This window comes from Canis aureus, chromosome 36, assembly GCF_053574225.1.
Source record: "Canis aureus isolate CA01 chromosome 36, VMU_Caureus_v.1.0, whole genome shotgun sequence".
Lineage (NCBI taxonomy): Eukaryota > Metazoa > Chordata > Mammalia > Carnivora > Canidae > Canis > Canis aureus.
In genome coordinates this window covers 6365207-6378878 of record NC_135646.1, presented here as the reverse complement: position 1 = coordinate 6378878, position 13672 = coordinate 6365207, and positions in this window count along the sequence as shown.

Sequence of the window (13672 nt, the reverse complement as noted above, 5' to 3'; positions counted from 1 at the left end):
GGAGGGGACGCACCCCGGGGCACCTCCTTCACCATCCCATTTTACAGATGAGGAAACCGAGGGAAAGAACCAGGGCTTCTCACCAGCCGGGCCCAGAGCCCCAAGCCCAGCGTCCCTGCCGCCACAGCAAGCCGGCGTGGAGCGTAGCAGAAACCCCGGGGGTGCCAGGGGGCGGGGGCCTGGGGCAGGAGGCAGGGGGGATTGGGAGGCCCCCCACCCCCTCCAGCGAGCCGACCCCCCAGGGGGTCTCTGCCGGGTGCCAGGCCTCCCCCGCTGAACAGGCCCGGGATTCTCCCGATTGTCTCGGCTTCGGGTGTTCCACATTCGGCGCTGCCCTCTCCCTCCCCCTGGGAAGCCACCCCGGGCAGGCCTCTCCCAAGCCTCCGCTCACAAAATTATAAGCTTCCTTTGTCCTCGGCCTCCTCTGGTTACAATAATACTCCTCGCGCTCGGGAGCTCGCGGGGCACGGAAAATGTGACTTCACCGCTCAAGGATTTTCTGCCCTAACAAAACGGCGCTGGGGAGAGAGAAAGAGAAGGAATGTCCATCCCTGACGCAGCCTAGGAGCCGAAGCCCCCAGAGGGCCCGGCGGAGACCACAAGTGACCCGGCTGTTCCCCGCCGGCCGGTGGGCCTGAGCGAGCGGGGAGGCAAAGGCCCCCTGAAGACACGTGTGCGAGGCAGGAACCGCACGCGGCCTGCCTTGCCATTCCCGGATCTAATTTATTATTTCTGCACGTGGGTGCTTGAGCCCGTCTACTTCCTTGCTCCAGATGCTTCCAATGACGGGCTCTGGGCTCCGGCCGCCCAGGTCAGCGCCCTGGCTCTGCCGCTTGCTAGCGTCTTTACTTCGGGTGCTGGACTTCACCTGACTAGCCTCAGCTTGCCCATCTGTCAAATGGGGACGCTGCAGCACGACACTAAGCAGATGATATGCCCAAAGGGGGCTCAGGAGCAGACTGTAGGCACTCGATCCCCCTGGGGGGCTGTTCTCATCGTCATGCATCCTCGCACCTTTCCCGAGAAGCCCCACGAGCTGGTGCTGGACCCCGGGGCACGACCCCCAGGCTCCTGCGGTCTGGGGAGCCGGTGCTGGCCTCTGGCCGCCGTGCCCGTGGCGCTGGGCCTCGAGCAACCGGGAGGCGTCGACAGGTGGCCGGCAGCTAGGGAGCGCGGCTGTGGGAGCGTTTGCTGTGGACAAGCCGTGCGGGAGCCCTGGGAGATTCAGAACAGGCAGCTACAAACGGCCTCCACAACTGGAGGTATGCAGAAACGTGATTTTTAAAACGTCTTGGCAGCCCGGGTGGCTCAGCAATTTAGCACCGCCTTCAGCCAGGGCCTGGTCCTGGAGAGTAGGGGATCGAGTCCCACGTCGGGCTCCCTGCACGGAGCCTGCTTCTCCCTCTGCCTGTGTTTCTACCTCTCTGTGTGTGTGTGTCTTTCATAAATAAATAAAAATCTTTAAAAAAAAATAAAAATAACAATGTCTTTGAATCAAGGTAAAGCTGTCTCTGAGCCCCCAGCTGCTGCAGGCAGAGAATTCAGTGTCCCTGGTTAGTGAGACGCCGGCCCCACCTCTCTGTCACCAACATCATGGGAAGGGAAGCACGAGGGGTCACTGGAGACCTGCCCCCTGCTCTGGTTACTGCCGAGACCCCCGGTCCAAGGCCACACTGTCCCCAGGTGCCCAGGGCTCTGCAGCTTCCGAGCCACCCAGTGCCCAAGAAACCTGGTCCCCAGCACGTCACACTGTCCACCCCAGGCCTGCCCACTGGGTCCACTGGGCCTCAGGGACTCCTCCCTCAAAGGGCTCACCTCTCCAAGAACTCAAGCCTCCAGAAAAAAAAAAGTAGAATCAAAGGCCAGAGACACCTGGCGTGTAAAAGCACTCGCTGCTCTCGGCCTGCAGGGCCAGAGGCCTGAAGCAGAGGCTCCCGCAGGAGCACACTGTGCACACGGGAGGTGGGGAGAGTGCAGGAAAACACAGCGGGAACAGTGAATGACCCCGCTTTCTCACACCGGTAGGCGACACAGCCCCACCTCCAAAGAGGTGGCTTCCAGGGGACACACCACCTCTGCCCCTGCAAGCCCTGCCCCTTCCCGGCTGGCAGAGAGCAGCGGCCCAGCCAGACCTGTGATATTTCAGGGGCTCAGGGGCTCCCTTGAGCTTTCCTAGATGCCTGCACTCTCGCTGTCCCCTAAGGGCAGACGTCCTGGAAAGATCTGTCACACGTGGGTCAGTTGACTTGGCACTGTGACCTCCTGGACATCAGAGGGGCAGCAGACTCAGTTTGGGGGCAGCAGCCCTAGTCCGGGAAAGGAACTTGGAATTTATTTAGGATCTACTCTGCACCAAGTGGTCTCACAAACATCCTCCCTGTTCCTCACAACTGCACAAAATGAGCGCTGTCCCTCTCCCTGTTGGCGAGGAGGAAACGAAGATCCCACAGGGACAAGAGTCAAGGTCACGGAGCTTTAGTATGATGCAGCCGAGACTAGAAGACTCAACCGTTAATAATAATTCATTATGATGCACAGGAATAATAGTGATACCAGGACTTGTGTGGACGTGACTGTTCCCATTTCACAGATGAGATCTGAGGCACAGCCATCAAATGGCCAACGAGGACCAGGAAGGCTGACCCTGACGCCTTCGCTCTCTCCCCTCTTCACTTTTCTCTGCTGCGTAAGGGGCACTGGGTTGGAAAGTCCCAGTGGTTCTGGGAATTAGTGATGGGGCCAGATTCCTGCAAATGCGTAGAGAAGCACCATCCAGGGGCACTAGTGCCTTTGCACAGGATTTACGAGCTCCGATTATTTTGAAAAAAAAAAAAAAAAAAACTGGCTGAAATGAAAATTCAGATTTTTTTTTTTTTTAATCAATTAAAGTATTGCTTTTGGTAGCAGGAAAGAACACCTCTCCCATTCTCTCCACCGAGCCCCCACCTCAAATCAGTGGCCTGGAATTTTGCATTCTTTTAAAGAAAGCGAGAAATTTCTAGAGCTGACCCAAAGGTGGTGCTGAGAGACAAAGGCACACAGACTCAAAATGGGGGGAAGGGGGGCATTGGACAGGTGAGAAAGCTGAGGTCCGGATGACAGGAGCGACCTGCCCAGGGCCAGGCACCTGGGCACACACCTGGGCACACACCTGAGCACACACCTGGGCGCTCACCTGGGCACAGGCGCATGCGCACACACGCAGGGCCCCTGCACGCCCGAGCGTGCCCTCCCGCACGTACACACGCCCTCCCCTTGAGGGCACCCCTTGAGCCCACCCCTCACCCTCCCAGGGCCGCGGGCTGCTCACCTGTGGGTAAAGACTGCCCCCTGGTGGGCACGGCGGTCAGCACAGCGTGCAGGCTGGCAGCCCGAGCTCCTCCCAGGTCCTCCTTGCAGTCACCCCCAGGCTGCTGGGGAAGGGAGCGGGACTTCCACCAGCGTGGTCAGGGGTCTTAGGACCAGCGAGAGAATAAAGCCCAGACTCGCCGCTGCGGGTCAGGCGCCCAGGAGGCCGACTCTGAGGTGGAGACCTGCAAGCAGGAAGTTTCTGGACGAGCAGGTAACAACACCTGTGCCTGTGCCGCCGAAGGGCGCGAAGGCACCCCAAGGCCTCCGCTCACCCCCCTCCCCAGGGACACCGAAGTTGGGACAGCCCTTCATCCAGATTCATCAGATTCAGCAAGTAAAAATAAGGCATTACATATTTATTTCAGTTGAACTGAAATTTCAGATAAACGGTGAATAATTGCTGAATATAGTATGTTATGTGCAAAATAAAGACGGCGTCTAGGCAAGAGGGGTGGGGGTTGCGTGCAGGTCACATTAGTGACCCAGAGAGAGGGGACAGATAAGGAGTATACGCAGGATACTGGGAGCCAAGTTTCTCACTTTGGGGGTTGGGACCAGGGAATATGGAAAGGGAGAAGTCGGGAATAAAACCTAGGGAAGTAGATATGTTGGTGTGACCTTGGCTTTTGATATAAGGAGATGTGAGAATAGATACAGATATAGATGTGTATAAATGTGTGCGTGTTTGGCTACGGATATAATGTCTGAGCATATGCCTGGGTACAGATGCACACATATATAGTTTGGATATGGCTAAGTATTTCTGTATGGGAGAGGCTAGACTGACAGCTACATGTCCCAGGTTTCCATACAGCTAGAGTTTGAAATGTGACTTACGTTCCATCAGATGCACTCAGAGTTTTGAAAGCAGAGGTGGGGTTGTTAGTGCTGATGCTGCTTCCGGATGGTGCACACAGCACTGGAAGTGCTGGTTTTTCTGTGCCCAGCATTAACAGACACCTGGGTGTCCAGCGAAAAGCTTCAGGGGCGCTGAGATGGGGCTGGAGGCAGCCGTTCTGCTGCTGGTGAGTTCCACATGGTTCCAGAGCCAGTGGCAGTGGTGGCTTCCCCGTCAAGACAGCTCCCTCCACATTAAAGGAACAGAATTGGCTAGTGTGGTTCTGGAGATGGTGGCTCCCTGACTGTGGAAGGCACAGAATCCTCAGGGATGGTCTCTAAAGCAGTTCCTGAAATTTTAACCTCGTTTCTGTTTTTTCTCCTCCTCACAAATGTTGAGATTCATTGAGTAAATTCTTTCCCACTTAACCTATCTAGAGTGGCTTTTGTCCTGCACTGGAACCCTGACCATACGGTTGTGTTCATGTCAACCCTGGACATTGACTTTCAGCTTTAGAATCAGCCTATGAAGGAGAACCCAGAAGTGGACCCTCAACTCTATGGTCAACTAATCTTCAACAAAGCAGGAAAGCATATCCAATGGGGGGAAAAGACAATCTCTTCAACAAATGGTGTTGAGAAAATTGGACAGCCACATGTAGAGGAATAAAGCTGGACCATTTCCCTACACCACACACAAAAATAGACTCAAAATGGATGAAAGACCTAAATGTGAAACAAGAATCCATCAAAATCCTAGAGGAGAACACAGGCGGCAACCTCTTTGACCTCAGCCACAGCAACTTCTGGCTAGACACGTCTCCAAAGGCAAGGGAGGCAAAGGCAAAATGAGCTATTGGGACTTCATCAAGATAAAAATCTTTTGCACAACGAAGGAAATAGTCGACAAAACCAAAAGACAACCTACAGAATAGGAGAATATGTTTGCAAATGTATTATCAGATAAAGGGCTAGTATCCAAAGTCTACAAAGAACTTGTCAAACACAACACCCAAAGAACAATCCAGTCAAGAAACGGGCAGGACATGAACAGACATTTCTCCAAAAAAGACATACAAATGGTCAACAGACACATGAAAACTGCTCGACATCACTCAGCATCAGGGAAATACAAATTAAAACCCCAATGAGATACCATATCACACCAGTCAGAATGGCTAAAATTAGCAAGTCAGGAAACAACAGATGTTGGCGAGGATGCAGAGAAAGGGGAACCCTCTTACACCGTTGGTGGGAATGCACGCTGGTGCAGAACAGTGTGGAGATTCCTTAAACAGTTAAAAATAGAGCTACCCTATGACCCAGCAATTACACCCAAAGATACAAATGCAGTGATCCGAAGGGGCACGGGCACCCCAATGTCTATAGCAGCAATGTCCACAGTAGCCAAACTATGAAAAGAGCCTAGATGTCCATCGACAGATGAAGGGATAAAGAAGATGTGAGATATATATATAAAATAAATTGCTCAACCATCAAAAATGAAATCTCACCATTTGCAACGACGTGGATGGAACTAGAGGATATTAGGCTAAGTGAAATAAGTCGATCAGAGGAAGGCAATTATCATATTATCTCACTCATGTGGAATTTAAGAACAAAACAGAGGATCATAGAGGAAGGGAAGGAAAAATAAAATAAGACGAAATCAGAGAGGGATACAAACCAAAAGAGACTCTTAACTCTAGGAAACAAATGGAGGGTCACTGGAGGGGAGTGGGGTGGGGGGACAGGGTAACTGGGGGATGGGCATTAAGGAGGCAGCTGATGGAACGAGCACTGGGTGTTATATAAGACTGATGAATCACTGACCTCTACCACTGAAAGTAATAATACACCATATGTTAATTAATAGAATGTAAATAAAATAATTGTTTAAAAAATAAATAAATGAAAAACTAACAGTCTATGAAGAAATCAGTGAAGAAGAGAATAGAAAGACTACAAAGTTGGTGAGATACAAGGGACAAAGACTGCTAGTTATGAACCAAAATTAACTGTTTTGTTTTCTTCTTCTTTCTGGGCAGCTAAGCACAATACATCTCCCAAATTCCCCTGCAATAAAATGTGTCCGTGGGTCTGAGTTCCAGCCAAAGGGATGTGCATCTGTCTGGGCCACAGACATCGCCCGTGTCCTCTTGTCCATGCTCGTTACTCTTCCCTGATGGCTGAGAAGCAGATCATTACCATGGAAACCCCCGTGATTAGTCAACTGAATTCACGAAACTTCCATCAGCCTAAGTCAACGAATCAGCTGCCAACCTAGGCATCCCCCGGTGCCGCTCTGTGAGCCGTAAGTAAACTGTCACTGCGTTCGAGACATATTTGTCTCAGCATCTAGTTTTACCCCAACAAACACAGCCAGTAAAAGCACACGTGAGAAAAGATAAATGTGAAAGGGGAAAAATTGGCCAAGGAAAATGGACCCAAATAGCCTCAACTTCCAACGTGAGGGAGTCAAGATACATTTTTATAGCTTATGTAACAAGAAATAAAGAGGCGCCTTCTATAAAGGTCCAAAAGTAGGCAAAAGAGGGACTGCAGGTGATGATATTGGTGAGAGGTGGAAGGCCAAGGGAGCGGGGATCATAGGGGTTGGCCGTCAGCGTATCCCTGTGGAAAATAACTGGATAATCTCTAAAATGCTCATCAGGAAACAGGAACGTTTTACAGAAGAACAAACCCAAATAAAACTTTCAAACAGAGACATTAATTTCCATCTGGATAAGGCACCTGGGATGCGGAAGAGCAGCCAGGGCAGAAGAGTGAGCCACGAGCTTGGGCAGGGCCGCACGCTCATCCTTTCGCGTTCTGCGCTCCCTGCCACGAATCCTTGATGAATCTGCCTTTGAACCCGTGTTTCCTAAGTGAAGCCCAGGGGCCAGTGGAGCGTGCCCGTGAGCAGAGAGGAAGCTTGCCCACTATGGTCTTTGCAGCCCAGACACACACAGCTGTTGGCAACACTCGCTGAGCACAGAACCCAGGGGCTGCGCGCTGCGCTGGAACGCAGCGGGACCGAAGGGGGTACAGGGCGAGCGTGTGGTATCTCCGGCGGGTGAGCTGGGTGGGCACTGGCAGCCCTGGGAGGCCACACCTTCCATTGGAACCAGAGCTTTCTTGCTCTGAAACCAGGCAAAAGGAAATAGTGTTCTAAGAAGCACACGCCACCAAGGAACCCATCACCTACCTCCTCGTGCGCGCGACTCCCCTGTATCCGCCAACCGCCCAGGCTGAACGTGATGCTGCAGAAGGAGAGAGAGGTGAGCCCTTCGACAGCCTCTTCATTCCTGTTACTGTGGCTTCTATCTCGAGCCTTCCCTTTGGGTGTTTCCTGTAGCTTCCACCTCACTTCTGACACTTCCCATCTGCTCATCCATGCAATAAGTTGGGTGAGCGTCAAAATCATACGGCTAAGCGAAAGTAGCCAAACTCAAAAGGCCACACTCACCTTACGATTCCGTTTACAGAGCAATTCTGGAAGAGACAAAACTAGAAAGATGGAAAATAGGGTAGCCCGGGTAGCTCAGCGGTTTAGCCCGGGACCTGATCCTGGAGACCCGGGATCAAGTCCCACGTCGGGCTCCCTGCATGGAGCCTGCTTCTCCCTCTGCCTGTGTCTCTGCCTCTCTCTCCTTGTGTCTCTCATGAATAAATAAATAAAATATTTAAAGAAAAAATAAAAATAAATAAAAATTTAAAAATAAGATGAAAAATAGATCTATGCTTGCCAGGTCCTGGGGTTAACGTAAGGGATCGACCATAAAGAGAAGCAGGGACCTTGGCGGGGGTGGGTAGGGTGGCAGTGGAAATTCTATGTAACATTATTACAGAAACATATAGGTTAGTGAAAATTCATAGATCTTTAGGCCTACAATAGTGAATTTTGCTATATATAAATTATATATCAATAAACCTTATTTTTTAATAAACACAATGAAATTCCTGCCAGTACGCATACTCCAGAAAACCTGACATTCAACAAAGTGTCCATATGAACTGTTGATGAAGATGGAGACCAATGGGAACCCTCTGGCACTATGGGTAGGGCTGTAGATCCCTACACGAACTTTAGAAAATTATGTGATGATACCAACTGAAGATGAACACACGCATACCCCACGACCCTGCCGTTCTATTACCAGGTTTATGCCCCAAAGGAGATTTGTAAGAATGAACCCCAAGAGACAAGCACAAAAATGCTTATGGAGCTTTATTTATGGCAGCCAGAGGTGGAAACTCCACCACATGATTGATAATTTATTGAGCTCTACTTTCGTATACGTTTGTGTTTTGTGCATGTTTCTGAATGTATTTTGTGGTTTTCTCTACTTAATAAAAACCTACTCCATAGCAAGCCGTGCAAAGCCTTCCGTGCCTGCCCCCCCCCCACCTCCGCAGCCTAATCTCCCTGTTGACGCACAATCCCTGCCTCAGACACACTCGTGCACCATGCGCTCATGACCTGTACAGGTGCACGACGGCCTCTCTGCTGCCATGAGTTCGCACACTCTGTTCCCACTGCCCGATAGTCTTCCCCATGTCTGACTTTGACACCCGTCACCTGCATGAAAACCACCAACTTATATTTCAAGCCCAAGTCAGATATGACCTCCTTCCGGGAGCCTTCCTTGAACTCCCGCTTCACACAACCTCCCCCCACAAGGCTGAATCGGGCACCTGTACTGTAACTTCTCATAACACCCTATGCCTTAGGGCTGGGCTTCTCACTTGGGACATTTGGGTTGAATAAATTTTGCTCTGAAGGACTGTCTTGAGCATTTTAGAATTTTTTGTTTTAGCATCCCTGGCCTCTACCCACTAGCCACCAGGAGGACTCCACCCTTAGCTGTGACAATGGTCACCCGGGCAGGCAAAACCACCACTGGTTGAGAACTTTAGGGCTTTAGAGAAATGATAAATAATGCCCTTTTTCCATACCTGAGTTCAGAAACAATTGACTGACCCAAAGTCGAGAAGATCATCAAAACGTTACCGGAGGAGCAGACTGGAGAAGGTGACTTTGGAGCAGTGGCCACACTAACTTGCTCCCATGGCTCTCAGAGTTAGACCCTCCCATAGCAGAGATGAGCGGCACCAAACAACCGCGGGGGCCCTGCCCAGGACAAGCCTCCGGCCACATGGGAGAGGAGACTGGAATGCAAATGTTCTAGAAGCTTGCTGACTCTGAGGGGCAGAGAGAGGTAGAAGGAGCTCCATTTCTCCTCCAGAGCTCCCCAACCCGATGAATCCCTCCTCCTGACATGAAAAAAGATAGAGAGGGGTGTGGAGAGAGGCCAGGGAGGGTATTCCTCAGAAACCCCTCGGTAGGAGAAATGGCTGTGCCCCTAACACGATGTCCCTCCATCCTGGACAGGCTGCGTGATGGTCAGCTGCTCCCCCGCCTGGGTCCTGCGGGGACGGTGGAGGGCAGGGTCCGGGTCCTGTTCAGCTCCAGGTCCTTGGTGCCCAGCCCAGGGCCCGGCTCATGCAGCAGCTCAGTGCAGTCCTTGTCACCCCTGCTCCTGGAATGTGCCTGGACCCTCAGAGCCCCGGGGTTCCTGCGGAGAAGACCACTCACGGCAGCGAGGCCTGGCAGCCGCCACCCTCTCTCGGAGGGAGCCCGATGCCTACCTAGGAGGAGCAAGTGCGACAACCTCTGGCTGCCTGGGACGGTCCTAGGACTCCATCCCTCTGGTCATCCAGCCTTGGCTTCGTAGTCCCACCGCCATGGCCACAAGGAGGCGACATCCTCCTTCCCAAGGCCTCTACAGCCTCCTTTCCTAAAACTACTGCAGCCCCAGCCTGGGGAGGAAGGCCCCACGCTGACCCCCGGCTTCTCCCCACCACCACCCCCCTTTCCCTGTGCGCTCACAGCCGGCCACGCCCTGGATCCTCCCCTAGAAGCGCCCACAGATGACATCTGGCCTTCTCAGCCTCCTGGTGACGGTCCTAGGACTCTCAGTCACCGAATCTTTGCACCAGCCCAGCTCTTCGACGCCAAGGGACATATGGAGAGTCCCTGCCCCTCTCTGAGCTGTCGGCCTACCAAGGGCACAGGGAGATGAGCAGGTCACCAGGTCTCATGAGCCCCGAGGCTCCTCCCCCTGCTGCCTTCCTCCCTCCTTCCCGTCTTGCTCTTCTCTGGTCTCACAAGGACATGCCTGCCTTCTCAGGACTCTGCCCCCCGCGGGCTCCTGCCCCCACGCCATCTATACTTTCCCCCATGAGCCTTTGGAAGCAGACAGCTGTGAGTTCAAATCCTTAGCCGGGCTCCTAATGGAAGTGTCACATCTCGGGCCTTGGTTTGTTCATCTGTCAAATGGGACTGATAATGACACCTTCCTGAGTCCACCGTAAACGGGATCCTGTGCATGTCACCCATAGTGGGCAGTCCCTAAACGTCACTTCCCTCCCAGCATGCCACACCAAGCTGGACACCCTACATAAGGACTGCTAATATTTATGTGACATTATCATTGCTGCCCTGTGTTACAGACCAGGAAACTGAGGCACAGAGAGGTCAAACAACTGGCCTGGAGTCGGGAGCTAGGAAAACACCTCCCCCTCCCCCACCACGCACTTTGCCCTCACGATTCTCATCTCTGTCACTTGGGGTATCCCAACTTCAGTGCTGCCTCTGCAGGGGCGCGCCCACCATCACTCCTTTTTGGGGTGGGAAAGAGGCCTATTCACTTACTCATTTTTATCTTTTGTCAGATTCAGTTTCTCTCTCATAAAGACCGGGGGCAGTTTGGTGAGCTTGGTGGCCTGGGAGCCCTCAAGAGGAACGTGGATGCCCAGGCTCCATCTCCAGGGGGGTCACTGACTTTGCAGAGGAGGGAAGCGAGTGACCAAGTCTAGGGAATGCGGATGCTTGCCTCCTGGTTCCCGGACCTGCCCACCCCCCTCCCACGCCCCCTCCTGGGCCCTGAGAGTGGGAAGCAACTGTTTCCCCCACTCCGTAGGGGCCGGACCCCCGCAGAGATGTGCTCCTGTCGAAGGCAGAGACACAAGGGAGCAGAATACAATCCACAGAGTGTCGGGTCATTCCAAAGGGCGAGTGGAAGGGCGCCTCGGAGACACTCGCCTGCCCCGCAGCCAGAGGAGGGAGAGGAGCAGGCGGGCTCATTGGCCTCGTGGACGCAAGGGTCAGAACACGGGGCTAGGTCACGCAGGGCTGCGAGAAGGCACCAGAGACAGGGTCGGGCCCGGAGGCATGTGTTAGAGAAGAGGGCGCGGAGGTTGAGGAGGAGCACTCTCTGGGCCAGCCCCCAGTGTACACAAGTGTCTTGGCTGCTAGTCCGGGGCCCCTCCACGGAGCCTCACCCTGCGGCCAGGGTCTCAGTGGCTCCAGCCCCCGCTGGCCACCTGCGGGGTCTCCCACCGGGCCCCCAAGCAGGCCACCCAGGAGCTCTGGACCAGCTCCACTTCTCCAGGAAAGGATGGAACCAGGGCCTCCAGGTCTCTCTCCCGCCTCTCCGCTGGAGCTTTTAACGACCTGCCTGTCTCTAAGCGCCCAGCTGCCCTCCGCTTCCAGCTCAGCCCTCGGCCCTCTGCCCGGGGCCCGCAGTCCCCTGTCGGCCACTGGAGGGAGCCCCCGGCCCGGGGCTGCGCTGGGAAGCCCGGTTGGTCGCCCCCAGACCCTCAGCCCGCCGGGTCTGGACTCCCGAAGCCCTCCCGCGGCCCCCCACACGCCCCCCCACACCCCCACCTAGGCCCCGCCTGTCCCCTGAGGGCCCGGGCCCATGCACCCCGAAGGACCACAGCCAGGAGCTGCAGCCGGTCTACGGTGACCCCACTGGCCGGGGATGGGGAAGGCGGCCTGGGGGACAAAGCAATGAGATGGGAAGCGAGGGGATGGACGGACGGACAGGAGCCGGGAAGGAAGAGGGAAGGAGCAGCAAGGACGGGGAAGGGGAGGCGGGGAAAGAGCGAGAAAGGCCAGTCGGTTGGAAAGGCCTGGGGATGGGGGCAGAAGAGGGGGAGGGACGACTTGAGCAGAACCGGCTTCCCTGGGCGTCCTCCCCGTCGGGCTGGGCTGCCCTGCGGGGCCGGACACCCCCTCCGGCGCCTGCTGCAGCGAGGGCCCGGCCTCCTCAAGGCCCCCCCGGGCTTGGGTTATCAGCGGCGGGAGCAGGAAGTCCCGCCGAGGAGGGCGGGAGGGGCTGTAAGGGAACCCGGGCGCGCACAAAGGCGCCGGCTCTCACCTGATTTTCACCTCCCTTATCTGCCCACTTGGGATGGAGTCGGCCGTTCTGGTTATCTGAAGGAGCCGCATTCACAGAAGCCTTCTCCCTCCCCGCGGGCACCTGCCCACACTGGCGCAGGAAAGAGCCAGGTGCGGTATCAGACAGCTCCTCTGCAGGGCCACCCCCAGGGGGCTTCGGATTTCCAGGACAAATCACCTCCCTTCCCCGGGGGTTAAGCAGGTGGATCCCAGGCCAGCCTGAAGGCAGGCTGACGGCGGCGTGAAGCAGAGCAGCGCACCGGGAAAGAAGGGAACCGCAGCGGGCTGAAGGCAGGGTTCTTTTTTTTCTTAAGATTTTATTTATTTATTCATGAGAGACACAGAGAGAGAGAGAGAGAGGCAGAGACACAGGCAGAGGGAGAGGCAGGCTCCATGCAGGGAGCCCGACGTGGGACTCGATCCCGGGTCCCCAGGATCGCGCCCTGGGCTGAAGGTGGCGCTAAACCGCTGGGGACCCCCCCCCCCCCCCCCCGGCCCCCGGGCTGCCCTGAAGTCAGGGTTCTTGGAGGAGCTGTGCACACCTGCTGGCCGCCCCCCGCCTCCTGTTCACCCATGGAGTCACCGATTCTAGAAGTACCGTGGGCCTCTCAGAGCCAGACGTCGTGCTAAGCCCCTTCCTCAGCCCCAGGCCCCCACACCCTGCTGTCCTTCCCCCAGGGGAAGCGGGGATGACGACCTCCTCATGGTCAGCTTCAGTGACCTTGGACGGGATCCTAAGCTGGGGGGCAGGGGTCTGGACGGTGGATTGGCCAATTCTTCCTCCGAACTCTCACCCCCTCTGCTTGCCAAGACCTGAGCGCTTCCTCCCAGGCTGAGAGCTCCCGTCTTCCTCACAGGACCCTCCTCCTCCGCCTCATCCCTACACACCATGCAGCCCCCCCACCCTGTCCCATTCATAACCCTCCTCTGCCTCCCCTCCCTTTAGATGGGGATGAATCTCAACCCCCACACGCACGCCAACCCTTCTGTGGTTCAACTCATTTTCTCCATCACCCCGCCGCCTCGACTGCAGCCCTGGAGCACTCCTGAGCCTTAGGGAGTACCGGGGCGTCATCCGGGCTGCGTGGCCCTGGGTAGGCCGCTCTCTGCAGTCTCTGGGCCCCAGTGCAGCCCCGGGTCCTTGTCCTCGGGACTGAGCCACGCACCATCCTTCTCCCGTGTCTTGTTCATACAGCCACACACCCCCGGGGCCCACCTTGAGTCAGACACTGGCCC